This window comes from Lycorma delicatula, chromosome 3, assembly GCF_047948215.1.
Source record: "Lycorma delicatula isolate Av1 chromosome 3, ASM4794821v1, whole genome shotgun sequence".
In the NCBI taxonomy this organism is placed as follows: Eukaryota; Metazoa; Arthropoda; class Insecta; order Hemiptera; family Fulgoridae; genus Lycorma; species Lycorma delicatula.
The window spans coordinates 86,388,190-86,403,915 of record NC_134457.1 but is presented as its reverse complement, the minus strand read 5'-3'; the positions used below and the strand labels follow the sequence as shown (position 1 = coordinate 86,403,915).

Sequence of the window (15,726 nt, the reverse complement as noted above, 5' to 3'; positions counted from 1 at the left end):
CGTACCCACTCGCTTTCCTGTTTCAGCTATAAAGCCACTGGTGAGAGCAGTCGTAATTATAGTATTGATGAGTGGTTGGTGACATTTGTTTGTGTCGGTTGCACCGAGAGAATAATGCTACAAATAATCAATTCATTTTGTGAGCGCTTTAACAAGGACCGGCTTAGTAAAGAAACAATGGTTGTTCAGGAGAAACATGTATTTGCTTCCGGTATTGTCAAAGGCAGGCCGCATAGTGAACGAAAACAGAGGCTAATGTAAACATATGTCGTCGATTTGATCTAACAGTCTTTAATTAAATTTATACCTAAAAAAGTGACCGAAATTAATATAAGTGGACGTCCTGACCCCGTAGGGGAAGACATTATCCATGTGGCAGTTTTGGTCGCCACGCCATCCCCTCCGTTCCTAGCCCTTATGGGCTTTACCGGTGATCATCTTCAGAATCTTGGCAAAACGCATCTCTCAGCCCCTTTTTCTTGCCTCAGTTAGGATGCGATCGATGTGAATACCCATGTGATATTCCATCGGTGTACTACTAGGAAATGAACTTTTTAAAACAAAACATATCTATGTCGAGTCTTTAACAAGTGACATGAAGGAACTGAAATTTACTTAACTACCTACCCGATAGGTTAGAAGTTTAGTTCAATACGCAACCATAACAAAGTTAAACAAGAAATACAAACAAACTTAAAAATAAAACTAGATAAACAAAACACTACAAAAACATCAGACCTTATAACACAACAACAAAACCAAAACACAGAAAAGACCAGGCGGAATCCTAAATTCTCTTGGCAATCCGTTCTCTTGCCAGGTACACAATGAAATTTTCAACGATTTCCCATTCGGTCCGGATTTTCCAATTCTCACGAAGATCTAATGTCGACCCGATAATATCGAGTCGACAAATAATCTCCGTACGCAAAAGTTCGTATTTTGCGCATTCGTAAATTACATGGTATGCGTCATCTAGTTGTCCACAATCTGGACAGACACGCACCTGAATCCACCAGGCCAAATCGTTGTAGTCTGTCTCGGAAGGCATGGCGCCTTGACCAGAAAGAAACTGTGTTAGGGTGAACCCAAGGGACGCCCCTCAAAGCAGCGAGATCTGGGAAGTGATCATGCATATAATTAACACCCTCTGCTTTATCACATCTGGCCTGCTAGCAATGGATCGTCATATATGCAACACGTATTTTTAATTAGAATTCAATATATCCAATGGCCACAAATTATATAATTAAAAATAGGCCAAGACATTATCAGGTGACTGAAAAAACAAATCAGCTGCTTTCATTTACTCAACAGATTGTCAGCTTTGTTGAAAATTAATACTATTTTCAAGTGATAATTTTGATTTGTACAGTATTAAGTTAAAGTGGCAGACACAAGCAATTATTCAATTGAAGAAAGACTTGTTGCCAATGTTTAAAAGCATGAGCACCGGGTAGGTTCTCGATTTATAACAAGTGACGTCATTCCAGTCGATTGAATAGGTCTGATATTATTGAGTAATTCTGTTTATGATCACCGCTTAAGTCGATCAGAAATAAGCCTTCCGAGATGAAAATTACTTGTTAAAAACTTCAGAAAATATGACAAAAGTCTGTATTCAAATCCTTTACGCCTGTTGGTGTTAATGAGCTTCCTGACCCGAATGCGGCTTTAAAGAAAACTTGTTGCAAAGATCTTCTTAGACGTTTTTCCATTGCTCAATCACGAAAGCCAGTTTTATTCTTTATTTCATACCTTAACATCTTTAAAAATTAGTTTATTCCTCAGCTTCGATCGATTGCTATTAAACTGTCATTTTACAGCAAAATGGATCATCAGTTCATTTCGGTCAGTAGGTAGGGACTTTTTAAATGAACATTTTGAAAGGCGGTAGATTGGTATGAGTTCCGAAATTCATCTACCACCTAGAAATCCTAATTTAACTACCTCTGATAACTCGCTTTTGGACATAATCAATGAAATAAATCTTCTGTTTGTGACTAAGGAATGTTAATGAGAGGAAGGTTGCTGTTAGAGGAAATTTTTACTTCTTTAATTCTTTAACATAGAAGAGAACGCACTTTGCGACTATAAACTGCATGAATCAATGAAGGAGCACATACAGAAATAACTATACATCGAAAAGGAGGTCACTGATAAATTGATATTAGAGGATATTATCGAGAACCAGGCAGCGTTGAGTTATAATTCGTTCGTTCGGGTCTGGAACTAACAACTTCCCACATATTATCAATTCCAGGTTTTACACATTATTGAAATATCCAGAAATAACTCGTATAAAAATATTAAACATTAAAAATCAGTTTGATAGTTGACAAGTCACCGGGTGATTGTAAAACCTTTACGAATTTTTATTTATTTTAAAATTAAAAATTAAACAGATTATAACTTTGGTGTAGGTATACGTATTTTTAAATTATTTAATAATGAATGGATTTTCAGTAATGAAAATCTCCAAAAAAAAAAAAAATAGATAAATAAAAAAATAATTATAAATAAATAATCTTTTTAATATATAATTATAAAGTAGAAACAGTTTTCTAATAACATCATGTATTTTAAAGTGTAAATATATATACTTTTTAAAGGGTATTTATTATATTTTTTGCTTATTTTACAGAGATAAAATTGCTGTAAAGAACTACTGAATTGGTGTGTAGGAAATAAGGTAAGAATTATTAATGATTTCATTTCCTTACAAAAAAAAAAGCTAGAAATATTATTATTATTATTATTTTATTCCAGCATAGAATTTACAATTGATATTACACAGGGCATTAGATAATCTGACGCATGAAAACACTCCAGTTCCATTAATGAAACATAAAACTTCTTATAAACGAAATAAAATATCACTATTTGTTTGCTATTAAATTTAAATAAAAAATGTATTTTTTATTACTTAAACAAATTTCCAAACACATGTAATTATTATACAAACAATCTCATATGTATATATTAGGCATGTTTTAAAGTGAGATTCGTTTTGAAATAAAAACAAATCTGAAAAATATGAACAGTTTTTGCATCAACAATTTTGCATCAAAATTCATAAAAACTCCACTTATTTACTACATTTATACATAGCTACCATCAACTTCAACACATTTTTAAATTATTTCACTTTTTCATTCCCTTCTCAAGAAATTTCGGCGCCAGTGATTTAAACCCCGCAGTGACGCCATTTTTCAATTCGTCGTAATTGTCAAACCTTTGTGATCCAAGCCACTATTTAAAATAAAGAAAAATAAAATAATCGCGCTGAATTAAGTTATAGCAATAGAATAGAAAATTGAAGATTTTCCAACGAAATTTTTCTACTCGCTTCGTTCTTTGATTTTCCATGTGTGAATGGATATTGTCGTGCCAAAACAAAATCCCACGTCGTTGGGTTTTTTTTAGCTCTTCTAAGATTTTTAACGTTTTGCTATACTTATCAGCATTCATAGTAGATCCGCGATCACTAAATTCGGCAAGCAAAATGCCCTTTTTTCTCCAAAAACAGTAGCCATAAGCTTCTTTATCGATAGTTCCTATTGAATGAAGATATTGAATGCCATATACATCGACTATCGCTTTATTTCGATGTTCAAATTAGAAAACCAGGTTTCATCTCCGGTAACAATGCGGTAAAACAATTCAGCACATTCGTTTTCCTTGCAAGAACGCTGCGAAAATTCGTGCGCTGCAGTAAATCTTTGTTTATGTCGGCACACAATTTTTTATATCCAATTTTTCAGTTATAACTTCACAAATCAAAGATTGTGAAACATCAATGACAATTATAACACAGTGAAGAAATTTTTCTTCAACTTTTTCAGTCAAATCATTCGTTACCACCGAAGGCCGGCCGCTGGATTCATCACTCTTCTAGAAATGAATGAATGTTGTTCACTCTTCTAGAAATGAACGGTATCGCCACCTTAGTGTAACGTCACTTATAATATTCGGCTTGTAAACGTGACAAACTTTTCTGTGAATTTCAGCCGCAGAATAGTAGTTTTTTGTCATCAAAATGCGGATTACTCCTTGTACTTTACACTTGGTGGGATTACGAATTGTGTCACTCATTATAAATGGATGAATATAAACAACTAATATAACAAAACGATTCAACTATTGTCGCTAACTGTTGACTATTAATTGAAATAACTGAGCGCCATTTTTTTACTTCGCGTATAAAGGCGAGAAATTTAAAACAGACCTTATTTTAAAAATACATATTTCTTATTTTGTATTCACTATTCTTGTCAAATAACATTCTAAAATCTTCGTCAACAAATATATTTTACTTTCCTAGCAAATCTAGCTATTTAATATTATTATTTTATTATTATTATTATTATTTGTTAGCTACATTTAAAAATGGGATGTCAAAAATGGAATATCGGGGTTTTTACAAATCTACGTTTTCGGGTCCAACTAGTTCATCTAGATAAAATTGTAAGTATGCATCGTACTGTTTTTGGCCTTACAACTCACGATTGACCTTAATCAGAATTGATTTAAATAAGCAACATAATTTCAAAGTTTCAAAGACTTACGAAACTTATACATTTTTAATAGGTAGTTAGCAGTAAGCGCATAAAATGTTAAAGTATTTTATTTTAACGCTTTATTTCATATTAAAACAAACTAAAAAAAGGAAATTTTTTTAAATAAAATTTGAAAACGAATAAAAATTACTTTTGTGTTGTGTATTTTATTTTTATTACATGTGTAAATGTTTAATGTTATATTTAACACTATAATGCCTTACTAAGAAAATTAAAAAAAATTGTTGTAGTTCTGTTAAAAAAAAATGTTTTCTAATCGTGTTAAGTACACGGTAAGAAAACAGCGGGGTGTTAGTACACCCTATTGGAGTAGATTTCAGTACAAAGTACTTCAATTTTATCCATTTTTCAGAAAATGTCAAAACTTATTTGCTTAACTCGATCTCTACAAACAAGGAACAGAAACACAGTTTTTAAAATTTCGCAACACGCCACATAAAGGTTTATATCTGACATGCATCATAGTCATTTGATCATACTTCCATAATTATGTTAGACCGAGACTTTCCGAACGACCCTGGTATAGCGGGCGGCGTATAGCTGTGCACATTGCGTGCGAGAGATAGATTGGTAGGACGGGTGGAACAGTCATTCCTTTACGAAAACATCTCGTATAGCTCCGTATACTTACATAGTATGCAGTACATTATCCTGGTGGAACTTCATTGTATACTCACATCCATAAATATTTAATTATTGAAAATAACCTTTTTAATTGTACCTAAGTAATCTGTATTAAAGTGATAGACATTTTTTATGGTTTTCCTCTTTTTCCTTTGTTTTTTCTCTTTTGTGTAAATACACCGAATTTCTTTATTATTATTTTTTTAACTCAATCTGCTCACTATGTCGCTATTGCATGAGCTTCTGGTAGTAGTTTTTACCAAATAAAATGAGTAATTTTTCTACTGCGAATATTTATGTTAGTATGATGTCAAAAAAGTAATTTTTATTAATTATTATTATATTATTAATTAATTATTATTATAATTTTTTATTCGTTAATTTATTTTGGTAAATAAATATAAAATAAAAAAAAGATTAAAAAAATGAAAATTCAATGCAATTTTCACATAGAGTAGTGAGTTCGCAGTAATCTGAATTCAATTATTCCTCCCATTATAAACCAAACATTAACGGTCTAAGTTTAGGTTAGAAAATCTTCCATCAACGAAATTCTTTACTTTTTGTGTATCAAAAAAGACAATAATGACAACAGCGTTTAAAGATAACAATTGCTCTTGTTGTCAGAGATATTTCAGAAGCATTCTCATGCTCTGATTCTTAAACATATAATGATTCTCAAACCTATACGAATAGGGTAGTCCTAGAGAAGGACTGGTCCGAAATTATTACAATAGTTTTAATGCCTAGGGCTATGCACTTGGTGGACAACTGTGATAATAAGTATTTTATATATTTATTACTTTTTTATCATTCATGTAAATTATGTATTTTTAATTTATGTTTTTAATGAGTTTTAGAGCAATGTATTGTTTAAAATCATTAAATTATTATTATTATTATTGTTAACATGATTATTACAGTACAGTCTCTTTCTAGCGGTTATTTAAATAACTTTTTTTAAAGTTTTACCAACATATAACTAATTTTTTTGTGTGTGTATTTCTTTATTGACAATCAGTTTTCTAAATAATGAAACTGCAAGTAAATGTTACAGAGTAATAATGACGTGAAAGGGAGGCATATATGGTATCTGCCAAGACAGTATAAGTTTAAACAAAGTACCAAAGATTTGATCCCTTTAAACACAAAAAACTGTTATAGAAATTTCCAAAAGTATATGTTAGTAGTCGAAGAAAATTGAATTTTAGTTCAATGAAATTATTTATTAAGTTATGTAAAATTTATAACTTTTAATTCAATCGAATTTAGGGTAGGGGGATATTCAACATTACTTTTAAACAGTTTTTTATTCTTACCTCGAAAACCCATATACATATACATATACATATATATATATATATATATATATATATATATATATATATATATATATATATATGTATATAAGTTAGTGTATAGTGTTTAGCCGTTTCCGTATCTAGAAAATGTAAATGTAATCATTATTAATGGAATGTATTCCTGGAATTCTATTAATTCTTAGAAATGCTAGTATGTTAAAGCTTTGGTCTTTATTGTAATTTTCTTTTAGACTCACTTTGATACAATGAACTTGTAAGTTCTTTTGTAGATCTCACCTAGTTACGATGTATACGTAACAAATATAGTTCTCTTTATAGCTCTCAACCCGTTAACGTGTATGTTTAACGTTTCATAATAATTAGCAAGTACGTTAATATAACTTATTGAAAAGAGTATTCAATAATAATAATAATAATAATTAATAATATAATAAAAGGTACAAGTATTTGTATCAATTATTAGGTGTAATAAATAATGTTTGTTTTTTAAAGCATAAACATCGTTAAGAAATAACTTTTATTCCAGCTTTGGCTAAACCTTTGATTCCATCGAACAAGGAACATAATACTACCCTCTTTTAAGGGTATTTTTTAAACGTTTTTGATAAAATTGCATCAAATTGGGTCAACTTATTGAAATATATAGTTACTTCAATAAATACATTTTAGGGCCCATTAAAAAAAAAAGAAGAGGAGAATGAATGGTACCCGTACTTAAACCAGGTTTTTAAACTTTCATTTTCAAGACTGAAAATTCAGTTATATTGTAGCGAAAATGTAGATGACAGGGTTGTTTTTAAAAAAAATGTAGATTCTATGGTACCCTGTTTAAAAACTAAAAACTTTTTTTTTAAATTTCTGATACTTTTCTATTTTTTCCAAGTTTTGTGTGTTATTAAAAATATTATGTGAGACGCTGTTGAGCGAGGAGGGTTAAATGGGTCACAAATTTATTTTTATTATTATATTTTTTAACAATTTTAATCTAAATAATGTTTTGATGATAAAAATATAATTTTGTCAAGGGAGGAGACAATTGGGATCCAAAGTTTTTTACTAATAATTTTGATTTTTTTAATTATACTTTTAATTTTGCATGATTTTTTAAGATAGAATTTTGTTCACGGTGTTCTATTCGGACCCAAATGTTCTTAATTAAATTTTGATATTTTTCGCAATTGTACGCTGAAAACTGCGAATTAAGTTTTTCGAAACCTGTGGCGTATATGAAATTAAAATTATTACAAGCGCAAAGCCAAATGCAGGAAAGTTACGTAAGTCTTTGCTGGTTTTTTAAACTGATTTTTCCAACTAATTTTTTTTTTATTTTAGCTCGAAAGTATTTTTGATATTATATAAATAACAAGTTTAATTACGCTTAAGAATCCATCATTTAGTAATTCTAAATAAAATATCTGTAGAAAATATATTCAAATCGTCTACATTCTTCTTTAAAAAATTCTTTCTCTTGAGTTACCTGGAAAAAAATTTTTTAACAGGATTACAAATGGAACTTTTTCTACAAAACAAAAATTAATTATATAAATCGGTCGTTTTAGTGAAAAGCAAGTTTTAATAAAAAAAAAGGGGAAACGTATCTTACCTATCAAATCTTGTGGAACCTCCTCCTTTTTTCGAGGTCGAATTTTTATAATAATTTAGTAATCAGACGCTTTCCTATTATCACAAACACCCTCTTTTCGTGAAAATGAATTGTTTTCAAGTAGATTACTGCTTTTACTTGGATTTCCGGAGGAATATATAAGAAAAAACAAGTTGCTTATTATTGAAGTCACTAAATACGTCGGCTAATACCTTGCTTAAAATTATCAAAGAGAGAATATTACAGGGTTCTACAATTTACTTCGACTGCTATAAATATACAAACACGACGAACTGGAGGCGGAAGGTTTCACACGAGACGGTTAACCACAAGTATAATTTTGTAGATCCCGATAGCGGAACACATACAGAGCACGTAGAACATTTGTGAGGGCTCCATTAAATGGCAGAATAAAAAATACCATGTAAGGCACTGTATTGAATTATATCAAGGAGCATCCATGTTTCGTGCTAAAAGGTTCAAGGATAATATTTTCGAAAGCAGCACTCGGTAAGTTCATCGGCAAATTTTCACCTCCCAGCATCCAACATTACGGTAAGAAAATTTATAAATTTATTCTTGAGGTGTATTTTTTCTCTTTTGTAAAAATTCTGCCAGGTTGTAATGATCTTAATGAGGTATCGAAATAATACACTCGACGCACTTATATATCTCAACCACCCGTTCATTTTTTGAAACATTGTCGAATAATTTATGAATATTGTCGAATAAAATACAGTTATTATTCTAAATAAAGTTCCAAAACCAGTGGCTGTAATTATTTATGAAATAAAAAAAAATTAAAGTTTCCGTTAGAGATAATATAAAATGATGAAAATTATTATTTTACGAGAAAAGAAGTGTAGAGTGTCAAGATAATAGATAAGTATCGTTAATAATCATTTAATATTAAATCCGTATTAATATATTTATTATATTTAACATTCAAAACAGTTAGAAAATACTTAAATTAGATCATTAATTAACCTTAAATCAGTTATTAATTATTTCTAATGATATTCGTAGTGCTGTGGATATTATTAAAATACTTTCCCAAATTTGGTATTCTTCCGATATGATTTTGTAAAAAGTCTTATATAATATCATTAAATAAATCTATAAATTTATTATGAACAAAAATTATAAAGCGTGTTGATCAGTTTGCATTCAGTTCAGACGTGATAGATTCATATCCATAGGTTATACATTCATGATTATTCTTATCATACAAAACTAGTCTAGCTTGGAATGGAATTTATGACCCTTAGTTCAAACTGTTCAATATTTAATATTTCTGAATTGCATAACTAGACAGCAAATATTTCTAACGAAGTAATTATAAATATATATATATATGTTTGTAATCATTATAGTCTATTTGTAAGGTTCTCAAAATTTTAACTTCCTTTTTTCGTATTTTTTTATTATCAGATAATCTTGTTGTGATACACTTATTTGTTATTTATTTTGTTGAAATTGTTTATATTTTTGCTATATGTGGAAAAAATTAAGTTTTATAATTAAAAAAAAAAGAGTAAAATATTAATCTTAATCGACCACGAAAACCAAATTAACGACGATTTTCACTAAATTATATCAAAATATCTATCGAAAGTATCAAACAAAATAAAATATCATGATATTTTTAAAATGAGTAGAAAAACTCTATACGAATTTTTATGGTAGAATTCCTTTACCGAGAGTTGGTTATTTGGGTTTTTGGATTACTGAATATCATTTTTATTATAATTACGTTCAACCTTAGTTTTCAAATTAATATTATTGTACCTAGTATCACTTGTAAATAAAGTTTAACACCTTATTAGTGAATTTTAATATATTTTTTTTCTTTCATTTTATATAATCAATTATTGACCTCCATAACAAAGATAATTTTTTTCATCCTGAAGGTCTTGGGTTCAAATTCCGGTAAGCCTTGGAAATTTATCATAAATTAAAACAAACTTTACGTTTGAATGTTGAATTATTCATCTATAATATTACATTTTTTTTTTTTTTTAATTAATACAAATTGAATAAAAAATATGAGTATAAAATAAAGAATTGGTCTTGTTTAATTTAAATTTTGGCTTTTTAACGACGATATAAAATTAAAAAAAAAAAATGCCAATTTATTTTGAGCCGACTTCAAAAAAAATTTAAATTAAAAAAAAACTATTGTAACAATGTAACCTTTTTTTTAAACAATTGTATACTAAATTATGAGATTTAACAATATGTAATTTGAGATTTTTCTGAATATATTTAATGTTTAAATAATGTTTAATAATCGATTACTACATCCATAATCACTTAGTTTATAAATTTTTATTTCATTCTAAATTTTTTTATACCAAAAAAAGATTTAGAAACATTTAAAAAAAAGCTTTTTGAATAATTTTAATAATCTTTACTAAAATTAGTAACAAAAAAATTTGATTTTTTTATTAAAAATCTCAAAAAACAAGGAATCTAAATAAATGTGATTTTAAAAAACAGTTTTATCACTTTTTAAAACATTACATAAATTCTTTGGTTTCAATCTAAATTACTTATGCGAATAATTTAATTATTTCCAAAGGTTGTTTATTTCATCAAAAATATATACAACATGGTAATTATTTTACTAAAGATGACAAAAATGATTAAAAATAGAGAAGGTTCTTTCAGTTTTTTCAGTAAATTAAGCGGAGGGAAACTAATGAACTCATGATATTCAAATATCGGTGTACAGAATACAAATAGCAAACCTTTTATCTCAATCCAATTATAAAAACGTAATTTTTTTCTCAAAAATTTGTAGTTAAACAATAAATTATAAAATTTCATTTATTATCTGATTTTAGTAATATGTTTTTCTACATTTTAACGTATTAGATTTCGTGTTAGATCCAACCGACAATAGAGTTCTTTGGATTTTGTTTTTCTAGTATGACTTTTTATTTTCACAAGGATAAAATTTCTCTGCATGATACTACTCTTTCAGGAAAAATGACTATATACAAAATAGAAGAATGGGTTTTGTCTAAAATAAATATGCATGAAAATATAAATGTAATATATATGTCATGATTATTCTTTCACTAAAAATGACCACAGATATTTGATTAACACAAAAGAAGATTACTGAAAGATGAGAAGTGATTCAAATTAAAGAAATTTTATCACTGTATTCAGTAATTTAAGTGAATTAATGAATCCATTTATAATAAAGTAGCATTTGGAATCGTTGAATAAATAAAAAATTACAATTAATTTATTACTGTCATTTATTTGTTAATTAATTTTCCATCGTAGTGGGTTGATCCTAGATTTCCTTAAAGCATAACTCTTCAAACTTTCTTTTGGCTAAAGTCCTCTTCTCTTTAACCTCGTTTTCAAGTCAGAAGCTTTTCTTTCCACATAAAGAATTCGCAGTTAATCGAAATTTTTCATTGATCTTAATATATATGAATTCTATACAGATTTTATTCTCAATTTTTTCGTTAACGTTGTTTTACTTTTACATCCACTGATAGATCAAACCGCATCATGTATTCCGAAAATAGGGTTGTTTTTTGAATAAATGATCATTTTTTAATGTCCATGATATAATTTAGGGATTCATTTGGATTTTGTGTACGGTAATTCCGTTTAGATACTTTTCCAATAAAAGAGAACTGAGAGATTATATTCATCTTTCCCATTCAATTTTTGGTAAATAAAAATAATTTGAATGGTCTTCTTTCTCTCCAAGTCAATTTATATTAATATTATTTATTGTTATTAACATTAATAACAATTATTTATGTTATTTATTATTATTTGTTTCTAATTTTTGTTGGTGATATTTAATTGGTTATTTTTAATAGCCTTGTCATCGGTAAATGAAGCAACGGTGATGTAGTCCGGAATCGGAAGGTCTGGTGTGAAGATGGAGTATAAATCATGTTCTATACCGATCTTGAGGAATACCCGAATTAATGTCAAAGAACACAGACAACTCCTGATCATACTTCATCTGCTATGAACTCATTTCTAATTCGAGGGCAGTATGACTTCATGAAAGGGGTTGGCACTGAGGATTGCATCTCAAATGCTCTTGCCGAGGTGGAAAGCGCCGACTGTAAATATGTTTTGTCAATTTTTATTGACATAGAGGCAGCATTTCCTTCTTTGTATTGGAGTTCTGTCCTCTATGAGTTGGAACGCCGCAATGTTCCTGTAGCCCTACAGGCCGTAGTACGTGACTACTTGTCGGATCGCACGGCTCTGTTTAAGGATGCGCATTTAGTTGTGGAAAAAACTGTCACCAGGGGAAGCCCGCAGGGCTACGTTCTCGGTCCCTCGCTGTGGAACCTGGTATTAGACGGATTTTTGCGACTGACATTCCCGGAAGGGGTCACAGACCAGACTTTCGCCGATGACTGTCTCCTGTTAGTTCGTGGTAATTCACGACCGCAGCTAGAAGACCGAGCGCAGGCGGCTTTGTCAACCGCAGAGGGCTGGATGGACATTCAAAATTTAAGGATTTCTGTGTCCAAGACGAAGTTTATGCTTCTCACGGAGAAGCATACAGTAGACAAATTTCTCGCAGACAAATTATCATACAGTAGTAACCCCCCGAATTAAGTATAAAGGCTGTGTAATCAGTTGAATTCGAGTTCATAAGTACCTAGTTGTTTTGTTTGATGAGAAGTTGCTGTTTAGCAACCACATGAGGCAAGTAGTAGCGGACGCCGTCTCTGTGATGCACAAGCTTAGAAGGATTGCTCGGAAGGATTACGGACTGTCGGATGGTCATTTGTACATGGTGTACCGAGGTATCTTCGAAAGTATGATATTTTACGCGGCGTCCATTTTGGTGCATAGGTTGGAAAGAAATCGAGCACTTAATCAAAATTTAAGGACTGTCCAGCGCAGAGCCTTAATTGTATGCAATGGTGTTTTTAAAACAACCTCCTACGAGGCTACTACTGTATTGGGAAAGGCTCTCCCAATCGATTTAGTAGTGAAAGTTCGGGCGGCCATGTTGAAATTGCGAAGAGTCAGGGAGGCTGAGGTGTTTGGCATGCGGTTTCGAGCCGGGCCTGTACCGGAGCGGAACGGTAATGTCAATGCACCGGTTCTAAATTTCAAACAGTAGCCCATCTCCCGCCTGCGTAGGAGGCTTTACAGCCTCGCGATGGAAGCATAGCAGCAAGAATGGCACGCCACAACTAAGGGAAGGTCCTTGTAGTGATTAATACAGGATCTGGGGGCGGGGTGGTAAGCCTTTCCTTCGTGTTTAAGAGCTATGGGAGCCCGAGTACTCTCCAACCATGTAAATTTAAACCAATGTTTGTTTCGTTTCCACCTGGCAGCTGATGAGCTGTGCGTTTGCGGGGAGGTCTAATCGAACGAACACATAATGTTCGATTGGCCAGCTCTTGGAGGGGGGGGGGGCAGAACTCAGGCCACCCTGGAACTAAGAGGTCAAGGGAAAACTGGCCACTCACAAGCAGTGAGTCAATGTGGCGAGAACCGCATTGTCGGATCGTTTGGGAGTTCCTTGATGCGGTTGCTTTGTTTAACCGACATTAGTAGTTTACCTAAGGGAAAAGACTCCTATCGCGCTGCTGTAGTAAGCTAACCGAGAGATATGGCTGCCTACCAGCCAGATTAAGGCCCCAAGCGCTTTAATGGTGGACAGGTACTTCCTGGAATTCAGCGGTCTAGGCGTAGCAACGAATTGCTGTCTTTGACAAGATAAATTAATTATTGATGTCATATATGTTTTAGTAGTTGACGGGGTGCGCCTATCCATTTTAGTGATATATGTAATTTGCAAATCATTTTGAGAAAACTAAATAATTCCTCTACATTCTGACAACTCATTGTGTTAACTTCCCATGTTTACAAAAAAGAATTATTATGCTATAATTTAGTTTGTGACATTATAGATTTTTTGTTATTGTTTTTCCTTTGTTTAAAGAAGAAGGATTTTTCTTTTTAAAGTATTTATTTTTTTAGGGAAAAGAGAAAAATAATAATGTAACTAACTGGAGGACTTGCTGTTGCATTTTTTCAGTAGAATAGATCTGTTGTAAAATGTTTTGATTGATTTTTCTGGTTGTTTATAAATTATTCTTTCTATTTAATAACAATCAATACCATAAATTATTTTCTATTTAAGTTGTAAAGATTTCATTTTTATATAATTAAGAGGAAAATCTTTTTTAGATTTTGCCAGTGAAGAAGTTGTTTACGGTTATATGACCCAAAGTAATTACAAAGGACATGAAAAGAAACCATCACAATGACTTATAGATACATTTTTAGAGAAATATTACAAATATTTAAGATAAGGGACAAGAAATAAGTTCAAAATTTATTTTTTTAGAGCTTGATCTATTCTGCAGTACTATTATTTGTAATTCAGTCTTAAAATTATTATTAATTATTTATTTTATTGACAAACAAAATATGACCCCCAGATACAGTTTCTTAATGATAAATGAATTTTCTAATGTGTAGAGAGGCCAAGCATGATCGTGACTCGAATTTAGAATGGTTTTTATTACATCACTTCGACATAGAGATCAGCAGCGGTAATTCGGATTTATTACAGTGTACCCAAGAATATAATTATAATATTAATCACCAAAATTTAATATAATATATCACAATTTGTAACAGAAGTTGTTTTTTTATTTAATTTTAATTTAATATGTTTTTTAATTTAATATAGATTCGTTTAAAATTAATTTTTAAGTTTACCAAAGTCAAGATAAATTAAAAAAAAATTGTTTAATTACGCGAATTATTTAGTATGTAAATAAATAAATAGATAAAGTTTATCATCCTTCTTTTTTAATTAATAAATATAACTCGTATTATTTAAAGAGATATAATAAATTACGATTTAATAAATTACCCTCCTCATATTTTTTTGAATTAATTTATAGGAAATCATTAACAATTTTCATTTTATAATTAAAAAAAAATGAGAATAATAATATCAATAAATAGATAGAAAAAGAATGTGAACAATGAAGTACAGAGGGGTCAAACAAATTTACTCACTGTTTGTAATTAAATAATATCTAAACAAAAAGACTTACACATACTAATTTAATGTGTAGTGTAGTGTCTGTGCTTGGCGAATTTGTCAAGGTAGGCGGAGCTGGCAATTTATGCCGCGCATGCGCGGGATGTTGGTGATGGACCGAGCCAGTCACATTAGACAGTGCAGCAGAAGACAGTCGAGTAGCAGCAATGACAGGTTCGCTTGTCGTTTGTTGAACGCAAGGCTGTACTGAAGTGGTACTGGAAGTACGAGAATATTCACGATGTACAACGGCAGTGGCAGAGAGAGCTTAAAGATATGCACAAGGAAAGATCCAGCCGACCACGAATAGCTTAAGTCCAGCATCCAGTCCTGCGGTGTTGCAATATTTCACCCGATCATCGCAAAAATCAGTGAACCAGGGAGCGCGCGAAATTAGGGTGATCGATCACGTGTAAGACGCATTCTGAAGAATGCAAAGTGGAAAGTGTACATTCCAAGACTGCTACACGTGATGAATGAGGACGACCTAGATCGAAGGTTGGAGTACTGTGAGTGGGTTACAGCACA

General features: G+C 30.8%; 1 protein-coding gene across 5 annotated transcripts in view; it reads left to right on the top strand.

Annotated features, from left to right (window-relative positions):
- Positions 1-15,726, top strand: part of LOC142321764 (adipokinetic hormone/corazonin-related peptide receptor variant I-like) — a 737,321-nt gene that overhangs the window by 66,267 nt on the left and 655,328 nt on the right. For 4 of the 5 annotated variants that reach the window (XM_075360128.1, XM_075360129.1, XM_075360132.1 and 1 more), the window contains exon 2: positions 2,645-2,692. The exons of the other annotated variant lie outside the window; for it this stretch is intronic. The gene's annotated coding sequence lies outside the window, so the exon portion shown is untranslated. The remainder of the gene's footprint in view (positions 1-2,644; positions 2,693-15,726) is intronic. 5 annotated transcript variants of the gene reach the window in all.